The 16,164-nt window shown below is 36.0% G+C and overlaps 1 protein-coding gene across 2 annotated transcripts in view; it reads left to right on the forward strand.

Annotated features, from left to right (window-relative positions):
* Positions 1-16,164, forward strand: part of LOC145664863 (monocarboxylate transporter 9-like) — a 319,458-nt gene that overhangs the window by 94,109 nt on the left and 209,185 nt on the right. The window lies entirely within an intron of this gene.

Consider the following 16,164-nt stretch of genomic DNA (forward strand, 5'->3'; position numbering starts at 1 on the left):
AAACTTTAAGTGGTACGTATTTTTAAAATAAAGGGAATTTAAACTGAACACCTTCTGTTTTGAAAGAACTGAAACCTTAGGCAGAATACGTATTTTTTCCTTTAAAAAAGTTTTAAAAAAGAAACTCTAAAGGTTATTATTATTATTATTATTATTATTATTATTATTATTATTATTATTATTATTATTATTATTATTATTATTATTATTATTATTATTATTATTAATATTATTTAGGGAAAGAAAAATACTTTTCTGTTTGGTTCTTCTTAAGTTACTTCGATCTTTTTAAAACTAACTTTTGCTTGTTATCCTTTCCTGGTGTTCTTTGTATGTTTCAACTTTGGAAACGCTTGTGTAATTAAAAGTGGAAAGCTTTCTGTATAGAAAACGATGTATTCAAAAAGTCTCTTCTGTTAAATGACGTCGAAAGGACGACAAACTTATGGATATTTATTCTCATTATTTAGAAGAAAACACAAGTTGCGTAATCTAGGAAACATGTTTCTCAAAGGAGCTATACAAAAACCATACAAGAAAGGAAATCTGTAATTGATTATATTTTGTACTGGGGCACGCTTTTGTGTTATGACTTTCGTAATACATGTAAACATATTTATTTTAAAGGTAATCATTGTGAAGCACTAACGGCTTCTCGTAAGATCAGTGAAGTCAAACAGTGTTAAGTCTGGTCAAAAAGAAAAATGGGTGACCGTTCGTACTCACTAGGTTCTGCTTGTATTGTGGCGTACGCCCAGCGTCGTGAGGATAATTGAATAGCAAGAAAGCCAGTGTTAAGGGGGAGGATGACAGGTGTGCTGAGCACACATCATTCGAAAAACAATGAGTACCACAAACCAGCTAGTAGGCCCTGGTACCCTAAGGGTTATGGCACCAGAGTTTAATTATTGAGGGACATCATTGACTTCTAAATCGAAAAATCAACATTTTAACCACCTTATCTTTCTCGTTCAATTTTCTTTTTGTAGATTATTGTATTTGTTGCCACGTAATATGGATTAAGATGAGCGTCACGCAGAGATAAAGATATTCCTGGTACGAGATGCCTCCCAGTTAACCTACAGTGCTCGATGATGAGTTTTTAATATTGATATGTAAGATCTTCAGGCCGTTCCTTGAATGTTTATGCTATATACGGTGTTACATGTGCGAGGTTTGCTAAACACCTACGCTTTTACAAAGACATTGTTTAAATAAGTGGGATTTCGTTTCACATGAAAGCACGGTAGACTTCGAAATTGAAGAGTTTGATGGAATAAGGACGTAAGTCTGAAACATGCAGTTGGTGAAAAAACTATGTTCAAAATTTAAGTAGTTTTTTTTTCTTACATAAAACAATGTAATATGCATCATTTTATTTCGATATCGAATTGAAATGTTACCAGCAGCTTAAACCTGAATGGCAAAAGCCACAAGTGCGTTTGATGAAAAAAGGGGTGTAAACTCGCTTACGCCCCTATTACATCAAACTCCTCAATTGTAGGGACTTATTATTAAAAAAAAAAAACTGAACGTTATAAAAAGAACAACTTCCGATTCCAATACATGGATAAGATCAGGGGTTGAAGATATTCTTAGAAAACATTGAGTTCATGCCAAAAATAGTTCTTGCTATCTCTTACATTATTTGGTATATGAACGTTAATTAGTGTTGACCATGAGACGAGATTTGAGATTGTCTCGTCTCTTTCTGTCTTTCTATTAGTTTAACGTCCTACGATTATGCCCTATAGGCTAAGGGAGACGATTATTAAGGGAAATGAATGATAATGAAAGAATTGGTGGAATGAGAATGAGGAAGGAAATGGGAGTGCCTCGAGAAAACCTACGGACATGATATTGTCCACCACAAACTTACTTGGCCGGGGATAGAACCAGGGACCCCACACACCAGAGGTAAGCAATAGTCTGACCGGATTACTGGATCTGGTGAGTCACGGGTCTGGCTGTTTTCACGTCACGAGCCACAAAGTTCGTGATCCGTTGTATCGTTGTTTTGAAATATCAGGTAGACATGCACCTCACTTGCTAACAGAGTCGGATTTAGGTTTGGTGAGGCCCTAAGCTACTGAAGGCAATGGGGCCCTATAAGTATCAAGATGAGCGTAGGCACCGTATATACAGAAATGAAGAAAACTAATATTTCAAAATGCAGGCTAGCAGAAGGGCCCTATTTTTGACATCATAGGAGTCTACACAACATGAAACACTGTTGCTGTATGTAGATTTTATTTTACTTATTATTTTTCTTCTATTTTGAAAATTTACATCCAGTTGCTTCCTTTAATTTTTGGGGCCCCCAAGAGAGTGGGGCCCTAAGCTATAGCTTGTGTAGCTTATACGTAAATCCGGCATTGCTTGCTAATAACCTGATTTTATATGTTTTAACATAATTCCTTGTCATTTAAATTAGTTACAATGAAATATTAACTTCTTAGAGATGTTATCGAATTATACACGGTGTAGGCATCAATTTCAACTCCTTAAAACTTCGGATCAAATTTCTCAGTTGAGCTAGTTTATTCACTTTTAAATGTCACATCCAATATATTTCATCTTACCGTGTATATTTTGAATCTCTCAACTAGTTAACTTCTGAAGTTACATATAAATTACGTCATGTTAGTTACTTGTATGAATTCTACAACACCAGTGCAATGTTCGTTTTTAATTTGAAAAGAAAAAAATCTTTAAAGCGATCTTCACTCTATGTAGCAAAGTAATGTTCCTTGACAGGAAATGTGGAAATTAAGATTCACATGAACTTGTTTCCTTGTATAATTTGCTGTTGAGTGAGTTGTCCTTGAATCCTTTTAGAGATAGAATTTTCCGCAAAAAGTGAAATTCTGTGTAATCACACTTTCGTATTATGCAAACATTTCAAGTGTCAATATGATATGTGGTGAAATGTTTGAGTTTTATGTGTTCCGCAAGTTCTCAAATATGCTTAGTGTTTGATTCGTACTTCTTCAGAAAGTAAATAAAGTTCTTAGCATTGTTTAACAGTTGAGTCGTGGAAAGATGTTCCTCAAATAATACTAATAATAAAACTGATTTAATAAGTATGGCGTGTGCGTCATGTTAATCCTTTAAAACAGTGTTTCTCAAAGTGTGGGTCGTGACCCATTGGTAGGTCGCGGACTGTTTGTAGGTGGGTCACGAGAAGTTTTCCTTTCAATTATGAATTTTTGGATGCAGAAACATATTTTGCGAAGTACTATTCAGAAGATGAAAATTGGAAGTGTTTGTTAATGAGGCGAAAAGTAAGGGGTTACGCAGAACACTGCCCTGTTAAACAATCAGTAGAGATGCTGGGACGTGTCGCCACGTTTGGCCTAATCCTCGTTTCGCCTAACCAATTATCTGACGTGTTCTCCATTTTAGGCGAAAAAGGATTCTCGTTTGGCCTAATGCTCGTTACGCCTAAAATGGTGAACAATAAGAAAAAATCGTGGAAATTCAACTAGAGGGAAATTATAAAAGAAAATTCCCTAGTATATGAAGAATTAAGAAATGCAAAATATATAGGCCTAGATTGATATTAAATATTTTCGAGGAGTTAGGATTAACAAAACTCCTTTATGTATTTACTATGACCATGTATATATGCGAATATACCTAGGTAGTATATATCGTATATATATATCGACACGTTCTCTATCGATCCAAACGATTTATGCTATGGATTCCAGATCTTAAGAATAGATTTCATCTCAACTTCATTCTTCTATTGACGCCAGAAGTAGTAAGAACTAGTACAACTTTCGGTTTCAATATTGATTCCTAAATATTAAAAATCGTAAGAGATAATGATGAGAAATCGTTTTTGATGAGAATTCAGTTTCCGATAAACAGGTTGCATGTCTCACATTATCACTCTATTCCTGCCGTAAGTTATAGATATATATCCGGTTTCAATATTGAATCTGCATAATTTGGAAATCTACAGTAATTCAACAATGTAAAAAGAAACTCACATGTAAGAGAACAAGGTATAAATGTTTTCATAACTTTGCTTACTGCACCGAACACCAGTAAACCTTAGCCCAGACGGCCACCCAAATGAATAAGGGGTTCAGCCGGATAGTTAGTAGACAAAGTTCGCTTCATCGTATGGACTTCAGAAGCCGATAACACATGAGGTTATTACTTGTCATTATACGTCACTGCGGTTAATGTCTTACACTGGCAACAGAATGCCGTGACTGGACCATAGAAACGAGTAGCATGGTGCGATGAGTATCGATTTCAATCTCATCACGCCGATAGTGATCTATAATTTGGTGCCAGCCGAACAAAATCGTGTCAGGTTGGAACCGTACAAGATAATGTTGATTTAGTGTGTTTTTCTGTAAGCAATGTTTTGGATCTTTGGTATCTACTATTCACCCGTATTGTATCGAAGTACGAAATCTCTAGAGTCAACTATACAGGGTGGTTGTGCATCAATGACGGAAAATTCGGGAGATGAATCTACAGGTAAAAACAAGCAAAAAAAAAGTCATATGAACATTGGGTGATTGCGGCTTCGTTTGGACACTAGAGGCGTCTGAAATGTCACCTTCCGAGGTGGCAATTTGCAATATCACAAGAACGGAGAAAAAATACGAATGTCGGGTTAAAAGATATCAAAGGAAACCCGATCCGAAGAATCCAATTATGCATAAGTGATGGCGAAACAGTGGCGGCGCTAGAGGGGACACAAAGAAAATGAATGAAATATGGGGAAAAGTAAACAATTTACACTGAAAAGTTGTAGGAGGGAATGTTACTTGGAATATGCAACAACAAATGTTAATGAACAAAGGCAACAATGGCTACGCTGTAGGGACACAATGGGAGGCGGAATGTAGGAATATAGTATCTGTATAACGAATAGGAATGTCGGGTATGAAGATTTCAAAGGAACACCCATCCGAAGAACCCAATTATGCATAAGTGATGGCGAAGCAGTGGCGGTCCAAGGGGCACAAAGAAAGTGAATGAAACGCGGAGAAAAGTTCTAGCACAGATGTTGTTCTCGGATGAGGAATTCATACGGGATGGCATCACAAATGTCTGCAATGACCATCGTTGGACACCCAACAACCCGCATGCAATTGTAGAGACGAAGCATCATCAGCGTTTCCAATTCCATGTGTTGGCTGGTATCATTGATGACGACGTTGTGAAACAACACTTCTTACCACAGCGATTGAACGCAAGCAATATCGCATTCCCAGTTTCTGACCTAGGGCCTACGTATTCTACTTAAAGACGTGCCACTGAGGACCCGACAGTGTATGTGGTTTATGCATGATGACGTCCCTTCCCATTCATGTCACACTATTCGTGCATATCTGAACGAAACATTTCCACGCAGGTTTATAGATCGTGGAAGCAAAGGAGTATGGCCCCCACGTTCACCCGCACTGAATACCAACAAATTTTTCCTGTCGGGTTACGTGAACAGTCTCATGTATACATGTCTCGTGAACAGTCTACATTCCGCCTCCCATAGTGTCCCTACAGCGTAGACATTGTTGCCTTTGTTTATTAACATTTCTTGCTGATGTTCCATGTAACATCCCCTCATATAGTTTGTCAGTGTAAGTTGTTCACTTTTCTCAGCGTTGCATTCACTTCGTTTGTGCCCCCTGGAGCCACCACTGTTTCGCCATCACTTATGCATAACTGAAATCTTTGGGTGGGGTTTCCTTTGACATGCTTTGACCCGACATTACTATTTCTTTCCGTTACAAAGATACTGGATTCCTACATTCCGCCTCCCATAGTGTCCCTACAGCGTAGTCATTGTTGCCTATGTTCATTAACATTTGTTGCTGTATATTTCCAGTAGCATCCCCTCCTACAATTTTTCAGTGTAAATTGTTTACTTTTCACAATGTTTCATTTACTTTCTTTGTGTCCTCTCTAGTGCCGCCACTGTTTCGCCATCACTTATGCATAATTAGATTCTTCGGATGGGGTTTCCTTTGATATCTTCTGACCCGACATTCGTATTTCTCTCCGTTCTTGCGATATTTCAAATTGCCGCCTCGGAAGGTGACATTTCAGACGCCTCTAGTGTCCAAACGAAGCCGCAATCACGCAATGTTCATATTACATTTTTTGCTTGTTTTTACCTGTAGATTCATCTCCCGAATTTTTCGTCATATATGCACGACCACTCTGTATCTTTATTTATTTCTGTCATGCGAGTGGAAGTGGAGTGTACCAGCAGGACAGCCACCCTCGCAACAGATTCCGGTTGGCCACCATCTGTTTGGAGGAGCATTCCACTTCTTCCTGCTGAAAGAACCACCGAGAAGCCCGGATTTCAATCTCATTGTGCATCTCAGAGACTTATGCTATAGACATTCCTGATAGTATGTGAAATGAGTGGAAATTCAACTCAAAAGTTGTAATTTCAAAAGTAATAGTAAGACTTGAAATTAATTTTTTCTTTTTTCTTCGTTAGTAAAACATTGAGATGTTTGGATTGTGCAATTATCCAAAGAGCAATTTGTCAGCGGAGCGATTTGTCACAAATCACTCATTTCGATCACAGTTGTCCATTGTTATGAGCAAATTTAGGGATCTTTTGTCAGATCCAGCTTGAAATATTTACAAATTTCATACCAATTATAATTACAATAGAATCAACATAGGATCCCTTATAATGCATTAACAGTTTCAAAAAAGCATTGAAACTGGAATGAAATCCTCTGAAAGATCAGCCAAACATACAATAAAATAACTTTTGCATCCACATAAGAAGAAACACACAAACTATATTTCCTTTAACGTACCGATTAGCAGTACCATTTGACAATATCAGATATTTGGAAACAAACTGCAAACTAAAAGTTACTTTTGAACAGCACTCACCTTTAAACAAAATTAATAACAGATGTAACTTGTTTTTCTCTAATTTCAAATATAGCCACTATGCACTCAGTGAGGGCATTAATATTGTCTAAATGGAACGGAAAAGTAACTGTACAATTGTCGAAACATTTTTCCGAAAGCAAATAGTCCTATTACAAATTAGTTATGGGAAAACTAATTTGTATTTCTCAGTTCTTCACATAGTTGGGAATATTTTTTTAAATAATTTCCCTCCAGTTTTATCTCCACAATTTTTTTTATAGTCCGGCATTTTAGGCAAAATGAGGATTAGCCCAAACGAGTATCCTTATTTCGCCTAAAATGGCGGACATAAATCGTATCTTTTATTTGTCATAAAAGTGTCAGATAATTGGTTAGGCGAAACGAGGATTAGGCCAAACGATGCAGCATCATGCTGGGATAAGATGGGAAGATAGTGGGTGAGTCAAAATCTGTCAGGGGGTAGGTCATTGCGTCGGAAGTAGTATTATACTGTGTTACCTTTGTATGGAAACACTTTAACCCTCTTTGTGCATGCGTACAGTTTAATATGATATACTTATTGTGAAAGAAAGAAATTTACATTTGCTCGATAGGTACCGACTGATATTCTCTAAACTAGTGCTATTCAAAGGAAGTGCGTAATCCTAAAATAAGCATATTTCCAATTTTTATTGAATGATCGTAGTTGAAGAAAATTTTGAAATTTCCCATGTTAATTTGTTCGGATGTGCAGTTTATCCCCCTTAAATAGTCTTTTAATTGCCATGCTGATTGTCCTTTTATTGGGTCTCCATTTGTCCCTCTTTTTAATCAACAAAACATGAGTATTAATTTTAATAAGTTCATTTCGATTTATTTTTTTTTTTTAAACAGCTTCAGGGGTACACAATTAGATGGCTAACTGTGTCTACGGGTACGCGAGCAAAAAAAAAAAGGTTGAATAGCACTGCTCTAAACGACTGAACCACTACATTCATAAATTTACATTACAATTTAGTTTGAAAGTGAGATATTTACAATAAACATAAAAAAGAAACCAACTAAATTTGGATTTATTAAAATTTAAACATCGATCTGTACTTTGTAAAATTCGTCGTCGCTCGGGGTGTTCACAACATCTCCAAATAAATTTCATGTTAATTTATTGAACGAACTGCACTGAGAAAAAAAAATTATAGGTGGTGTACTTAAAAAGATAGGTTACATGCGTAATTCCTGTAGTTTTTGGACAACGTACAGCAGCCATAACTGAAAACACATGTTTTATAAGACTTTCTATATAAGTGTTCCATCTATACGTACTTTCCGTATGAAACAATGTAGGCGGTCAGGATCCCACATACAAATGGACGTATATAACATATAGCTGACGAAGGTAACGTAAGTATATGTATGTGATATACGGAAGGGCATGATGCAACATCTAAGGGCAGTGCCTAAGTAGCATACGAATAACGTATGCTCCGTACTGATTTCTATAGTAAGCAAGAGGATACTGTATATTTGTACAATATACCGCTGTCCGGAGAACGGATTTTTCTCTGTGTGGAATTAGAGATATCATTTACAAAATTTCACTTCTTTAAAATACACCACTATTTCGTAAAATGTCAATGTGAATTTGAATAAAAGTAGGTGGGCCACAAATACTTTTTATTATTTAATACTAGCATATATTACCCGCTTCGCTGGGTTGAAATGAAAATTTAAATGCACAACTCCATATCTCATGTGTTTAATACCCGTGAAATATGCTTGCAGTAAATGTTAACATTATATCGCCTGTCATTTATGTTAACCCGCCGAGTGACACGGTCATGCGGGTTGCATATAAATACGTTTATTTTTATACCTATGATGAACTAACAAAGGATTTGTACGTTATGGACACTTGAATGGTCAATTATCTCAAGACACTGGTAATTAAAAATTAAAGTGATATGATAAAAACCATCTAGGGTCCAAATCCTAATAACCCCCCAAAAATGAAAGAAATTGGTTCAGCCGTATTAGCGTGATGAGGGAACAAAGGATTTGTACGTTCTCTTTTATATATATAGATGGGTCGCAGTAACGACAAGTTTGAGAACCACTGCTTTAAATAGTATTACTGGCAAAAGACGGTAACATCATTTTCAAGGAACTTGAAAAAAGTTTGTTACTGAATTCTCTCTCTCTGTCTCTCTCTCTCTCTCTTTGTGTGTGTGTGTGTGTGTGTGTGTGTGTGTCTGTTATTTGTGATTTTTTTTTTTTTTTTTAATTTTGAGCCTTCCACTCGATAGAGCATCAAAAACTATTTCAAAGAAGTGATGAATTTGTTCGCGTCACTTTTACCGTTACCGAGATATTGGCCAAAAAAAAAGTTCTGATTTCTGGAGGTATAAGGATCCATTTCTCGGGGACCGTAAGTCATAGAGAGATCATATTGGTGTTGATTAATGCCTAAGAGGATGGTGAACGTTTGAGTACCAAATAGTAACAGGTGGCCAATGGCCAACTGGCCACCATTCCCCAGATACCGGTATTGGCCCAAAAAGTTCGGATTTCGGGAAATTGAAGGAACCATATCCCGGGGACCGTAAGTCATAGAGAGATTATATTTTGCAAATTTTTCAATTTTGAGCCCTACATTTTGATCATGTGTCTTTTGTAAAACATATCGTAGAACGTTTTAACAAAACTCTTAAAACAAAACATGTGGAAAAAATTTAGTACTCAAGGAAATTATATATGGACTCGTGCAAGAATTGAAGCACTCTGCCGAACAACGATATATGTTACATTTTAGTGATTTCGAGAAAAAATTGTACTATATTTCAGAAAAACGAGAAAAACTTGTACTCTTGAAATATACTACATATTTTTTTTTCTCAAAATCACTAAAATGTAACATATCGTTGTTCGGCAGGGTGCTTCAATTGTTTAATGAGTGTAATAAATAAAGCACATAGAACAATTGGTATAGAGCCTGTAGAAGTTAATAAGAAAAATTAATTCTTTGTAAGTTCGTTTTGGCAATGTTCTTGTAGCATTGTCAACTGGTTAAATTTGAAATGAGATGGTAAATTTTCTTCTTATGGGTAATACTAGCCATATTCAAGCGTTTGATTTCAAACACTGTTTCAGTATAGATACTGATGTAATCAGTATTAATTGGTAAATCAAATTTTAAAGATACACTAGTCACAGAGAACCTGAATGACATGTATATTTTTCTTTTTCTTTCTTTTCTTTTTTTTAACTAATGCTAATTATGGAACAGTTATCGCCCTATATCGTTTGAATTGCGAAAGGACCTTACATCAAATGGGGTTTTATCTTCAAGATATGTCATCGAAGTCTTGAATAATAAATCAGATAATAAATACTTTCACCGCCTTATGCAGAGTCGTTCTGACGGGTGGTTAGTGCCATACTCGAGAGTTCGAGTAACATATGTTTCCTGCAGTAGTCAGGCCTTTAGTATGACGCTAATCATACGTCAGAACGACTCTGCATAAAACCCTCAGTGTTTAGGAATAACTTTCGACGGAGGAGTAAGTCCCTGAAAATTGCGTATTCACTTCATCTAAAACGGGTCTACCGATTGTGCCGCTATTCGCGGCTGCGACAAAGCGATTATATAAATCTCAACTTTCAGGATACCCACTTAGAATCGCTTTTTGGTGACTTATACGAAGTTAAGTGCGTTTGTTTAATTCATTGAACGTAATAGATGAGAGTTATTATTAATGTTATTTAAAAAAATGTGTTTAGTTAATTATTTGAAGGTAGTTAATTAATTATGAGGTTAGTTAATTAATTATTAGATTATAGTTAATACTAATGGTGTTAAAAGAAACTGTGTTTGGTTAATACTCTGAAGGTAGCAGACGATAGTTAATAGTAATGGTGTTTGAAGAAGTATGTTTGCTTAATCCTATGAAGATAGTAGATGATAGTTAATAGTAATGGTGTGTAAAGGAAGTGTTTGGTTAACTTTGTGAAGGTGGTAGACGATAGTTAGTAATGTTGGTATTTGAAGGAAGTGTGTTTGGTTAAGTTGTCTCAAGGTAGTTAATAATAATGATGCTAGAAGGAAGTGTGTTTGGTTAATACTTTAATGGTGATAGATGATAGTTAATAGTAATGGTGTTTGAAAAAGGTGTGTTTAGTTTCTGAAGATAGAGACGATAGTTAATATTAATGGTGTTTAAAGGAAGTGTTTGGTTAATCCTCTGAAGATAGTAGATGACAGTTAATAGCAATGGTATTTACAGGAAGTGTTTGGTTAGTTCTGAGGAGATAGCAGATGATAATTAATGGTAATGATGTTTGAAGGAAGTGTTTGGTTAGTTTTGTGTGAAGGTGATAGTAAATAGTAATGGTGTTTGAAGGAAGTGTATTTGGTTTATTGTCAGAAGGTAGACGGTAGTTAATATTGATGATGCCGGAAGAAAATGTGTTTGGTTAATACTTTGATGTTAATAGACGATAGTTAATAGTACTGGTGTTTGAAGGAAGTGTGCTTGATCAGTTCTCTGAAGGTAGATGATAGTTAATAGTAATGTTGCCAAAAGGAAATGTATTTGGTTAATCCTTTGAAGATAGATGATAGTTAATAGTAATGATGTTAAAAGAAAATGTGTTTGGTTAATATTTTGGAGGTAATAGACAATAGTAATGGCGTTACAAGGAATTATTTGGTTAACTTCCTGAATATAGTAGATGCTAGTCAATAATAATAGTGTTCAAAGGAAGTGTTAAGTTAATTCTCCTAAGAGGGTAGATGCTACTTAATAGTAATGGTGTTTGAAGAAAATGGGTTAATTGTCTGAAGGTAGATGATAGTTAATAATAATGGTGTTCAAAGGAAGTATTTGGTTAATAATTTGATGGTAATACATGATAGTTAATAGTAATGGTGTTTGAAGGAAGTGTGCTTGATAAGTTCTCTGAAGGTAGATGATAGTTAATAGTAATGGTGTCAAAAGAAAGTGTGTTTGGTTGATAGTTAATAGTAATGGTGTTAAAGGAAAGTGTATTTGGTTAATACTCTGGAGGTAGTAGACAATGGTAATGGTGTTACAAGAAAGTGTTTGGTTAATCCTCTGAAAATAGCAGATGATAGTTAATATTAATGTTGTTTGGAAGATGCAATAAAATTTATTATTATTATTTGTTGATAAATATTGGTTTGAAAGTTTCAATTTTAATTGAATGCTTCAGAATGTAATTATTTCAATTCCACTGTCATAAAGGGGGAAAAAAATAATAAAACAACATTTTTTAAAGTAATAACAAACAATACTTTGAATCAGCATATAAGCAAACCAAACATCCTCTCTTGTGTATCATTAAGTTGCATATTAACCTTGAAAGTATATGTTTAGAAACATTAAAGAAAAAGAAGAAGAAGTTCTTCCTAATACGAATAGAGTAGTAACTTACTTTCTACTTTGATATATTATATAAAACATTTTTGTTGTTCCTTATTTAGAAACAAATTAGTTTTAAAAAAAATATTCACCGTTCATGAGCTTGAACAAGTGAATTTCCCACTTGTTACCATTATTGTATAATGAAGGTCATACACATGGTAAAGCACTTAAAGCATACAATAATATATATATATATATATATATATATATATATATATATATATATATATATATATATATATATATATATATATATATATATACATCTGACCGTGATTTTCTTTCTTATTGACTAAATAGGAAAGTTTCGGTGCTAGGCAACGGGAAGTTCCTTTTCATGAAGGTTGCCTAACTGGATTTCAACGCTTTGTGTGACTTTTTAAGTGAACTTAATACAGGGTGTTTCAAAATGAATATCTGGATTTTAAGGCTTTGTAGTATTTACTACAGTTAACTTACGCTGTTCAATTATAAATATTAAATGAAAGCAACTCAAACAGTTTTGTACGCACACATTCGCTTGCACTGTTTTCTCTGTTTGCTGTTAGAAAGCGCTAGTAGCAAAGAAGACACTTACAATTACGTACTTATCGCTTGTAGTTGTTACAAGCTCTAAAGCCTACAGACTACGGTTTACACGCTAACTTTCCAATGAAATGTTGCTGCATTGACGATGAATATTTCCTGGATCGTGCCGTCTTCGACAATGAATCGACATTTCACCTAAGTAACGCTGTGAATGCTCATAACGTTCGCATCTGCTGGTCAGCAAATCTTCACGAGATATGGTACAGTTGCCTAAATTGAAAGTGTTTTGTGCCATATTCTGGTGGAAAGTTTATGGGCCTTTCTCGTCTATCTACTCGATGTGATCCGTGAGACGATTTTTTTAAAAAAAAAACTGTTCGAGTTCTTTCATTTGATATATTATTTATAATTGTACGTTAAATGTAATAAATAATGCAAAGCTTTAAAAACCCGATATTCATTTTGATACACCCTGTATATTTCTTATGAAGTTAAATGTAAGAATGTTTTCTTTGCACTACGTACAGTCTTGTTTTAAAAAACTAGCCACTCTTTGAAAACCCATCTACTCTAAACCATTGATCGAATTAAACAAATGTATATTTTGATTGGCCTTCGAAAGTAAGTACGTGGTAAAGATTTTTTGAGCAAGACTATACATAATTTCTATTAAATATCTAATTGGAGCATTCTTGTTACGGGCAACAAGGAAGGAAGTTTCTTGTGGGCAGAGAATATATCCAGTAAAAACATACGATATCTCGATACGAAGACATACGACGAGCAGTGTGTGGTCATGGTGACTGGTAGAACGCTCACTTCTAGTCTGAGAGGTCCTTGGTTCGATCTCAGCCCATGTAAAATTGTGGTAGACAACTTTGTGTTTGTGAGTTTTCTCGGGGTTGTTTCGCTTCCTGCTATATTTTTATTCTGCCAATTTTATCGTAATCCTCTATTTTCATCAATCATTCGTCCCCTTTAGCCTACAGGGCGTAAGTGTGGGACGTAAAACTAAAAGAACAGCAGTAACCATAGAAACGAAGTGAAAATGTCAGAAAATGTATAATTTAACGTCTTACGATTACGTCGTCAGTAGTAAATAATACTAATAATAGTAGTAATAATAAACATGTTGTCATTAAAAGATATCTTGCGATTGAGAAGCTTCCGTGCCAAACAGTCCTCAATTAATCATGTTTTAATATAAGACTTCCCCTATTTTATACAAGGAAATGCATGAAGTTCCGGGTTTAACATCCGGCGGGGTAGCATCAAAAGCACTTCAGTGGTTTAGGATTAAGATTAGGAATTACATTTTTGGGTTTTCGGCATTTATGGCATGCTACCCCTTCACGTATGAGGGATGACGTCTGTGGCGATCTCACTATCCGAGAAAGGGGAAGGAAGAAAGGATTGAGTAAGGAAGGGAAGCGGGGTACCATCCTGGCATTTGTCTGGTGTGAATGAGGAAAACTGAAGAAAAACTCAGTCAGGATAGCTGGAATGAATAAATCTTCTACACTTTTACAACCGGGAATCGAACCCGGGACTACAGTGGCTTAGATACCAATCTAAACTTAGGACTGATCCTGTACGCGGCAGTTCCCAACCTGGGGAGCGTGAAGACCAAGCAATGAGGTGCGAGCTACTAGAAATAAACTGTGAAATTATGAATAAAGCATCACGTGTAATAACTTTTTCAATTTAGTTTTAGTAAACTTGAAGTACAGTCTATGTTTGACAGTTATTTTTGTCACAGGAAGAAGGGGAAACGTGAAGTATGCAGAATTTATGAAAGCGGGTTACAGGTAAACAAGATTGGGAAACACTACTATGGTGCCTTGCTCTTGACAACTGATTGAAATCAATTAGATCTTATCAATCAATATTCTTAACACTAGAATAATTTACCTCTAAATTAGCCTTTCGACCAGCAGTTTGACTGCAGGGTACTCTGATAGGCTATTATTTTAACTGTCTTTCAATAATATAGGGTTTCAAAACAACGCCGACAACGTTCGGGAGGTAATTAATTCCTGACACCAAGATAAGATAAAAAGTATAGACCAACCAGGGTGCACAAATGCTTCCTTTCGGAGTTATAGGCTGTCGGAAACATGACAAAATGAAATTTAAAGGTCCATAGCTCCAATACTATGGGACCTACCGTAGTCGGGTCAAGAGTTCTCTTAGGAATGAGTATGTGCCCAATCGAAATATTCAAGTTTCAGAATCCTCCGGTTCTTCCGCAACAATGTTTATAGAGGTAGTTGGTGAGTACTTTAAATTATACGCCCGTAGCCAAACTCCCTCTATATAAAATTGTTGCGTGAGTACCGCAGGATTCTGAAATATGTATTTTTGGATAGCGCTCATATTACTTCCTCAGTGAAGTCTTGACCTGACTACGGCAGGTCTCATAGTATTGGAACTATGGACCTGTAAAGTTCATTGTTTCATGTTTCCGGCAGGCCTATCACTCCGAAATGACGGATTTCTGAACTAGAGACCTGCACGGGCCGGGCTTGGGCGGGCCGACTCTGTTATTTCTTTTGGCCGGGCCGGGCTTGGGCTGGCCGACACTGATTTCTCTTCAGGTCGGGCCGGGCTGGGGCCGATCAATTTCAATTCTTTAATAATTATTGACTTTCGTTGAACGATAATTGGAATAAAGCCAAACGTTGAAGAAGTGTGTCCGTAAAAAATGTTACAAAGAATGCAATAACTATTTACAGTTTGTGTTGCTTAGCGGCTCCCTATCACTATAGAGGATTGCAGGCATTATGCGGTAAATTGATTCTCTGACCTTGACCTTCACTGAACTCAAAATATAAAAAGAAAGGGTGGGAATGTTTTGCCTGTCGCTAAACAATATTGCCATCTTCACTTTATGCTAAAAATCAATTAAGTTAGATTTTTGTTACAGGGAATGGAGTTTTTGTTCTCTTGATGACAGGCAAAGTTCTAGGAGGCAATGGTACCATTCGGAAGGCAAGAGTCAAGTTGTGAACCAAAGTTTAGAAAATGTTTCTGAGGGTTAGGTCAAATTTAGTACTAAATTTTGAGAAAGATTCGGGCTCGAGCTAATTTTTTAAAAAATTTATCGGGCCGGGGCCGGGCTTGGGCCAAGAATTTTGAAAAACTTATCGGGCCGGACCGGGCTCGGGCTGAAAATCTCTAAAACTTTTCGGGCCCGGGCTGGGCCGGGCCTAGATACGTTCGGGCTGGATTGGGCTCGGGCCGAAAAATTCGGCCCGTGCAGGTCTCTATTCTGAACCCAGGTTTTTCTATACTTTTTGTCTTACGAGCGTGTCAGGAACCA

The sequence above is a fragment of the Thermobia domestica genome, chromosome 11 (genome assembly GCF_964235325.1).
Source record: "Thermobia domestica chromosome 11, izTheDome1.hap1.1, whole genome shotgun sequence".
In the NCBI taxonomy this organism is placed as follows: domain Eukaryota; kingdom Metazoa; phylum Arthropoda; class Insecta; order Zygentoma; family Lepismatidae; genus Thermobia; species Thermobia domestica.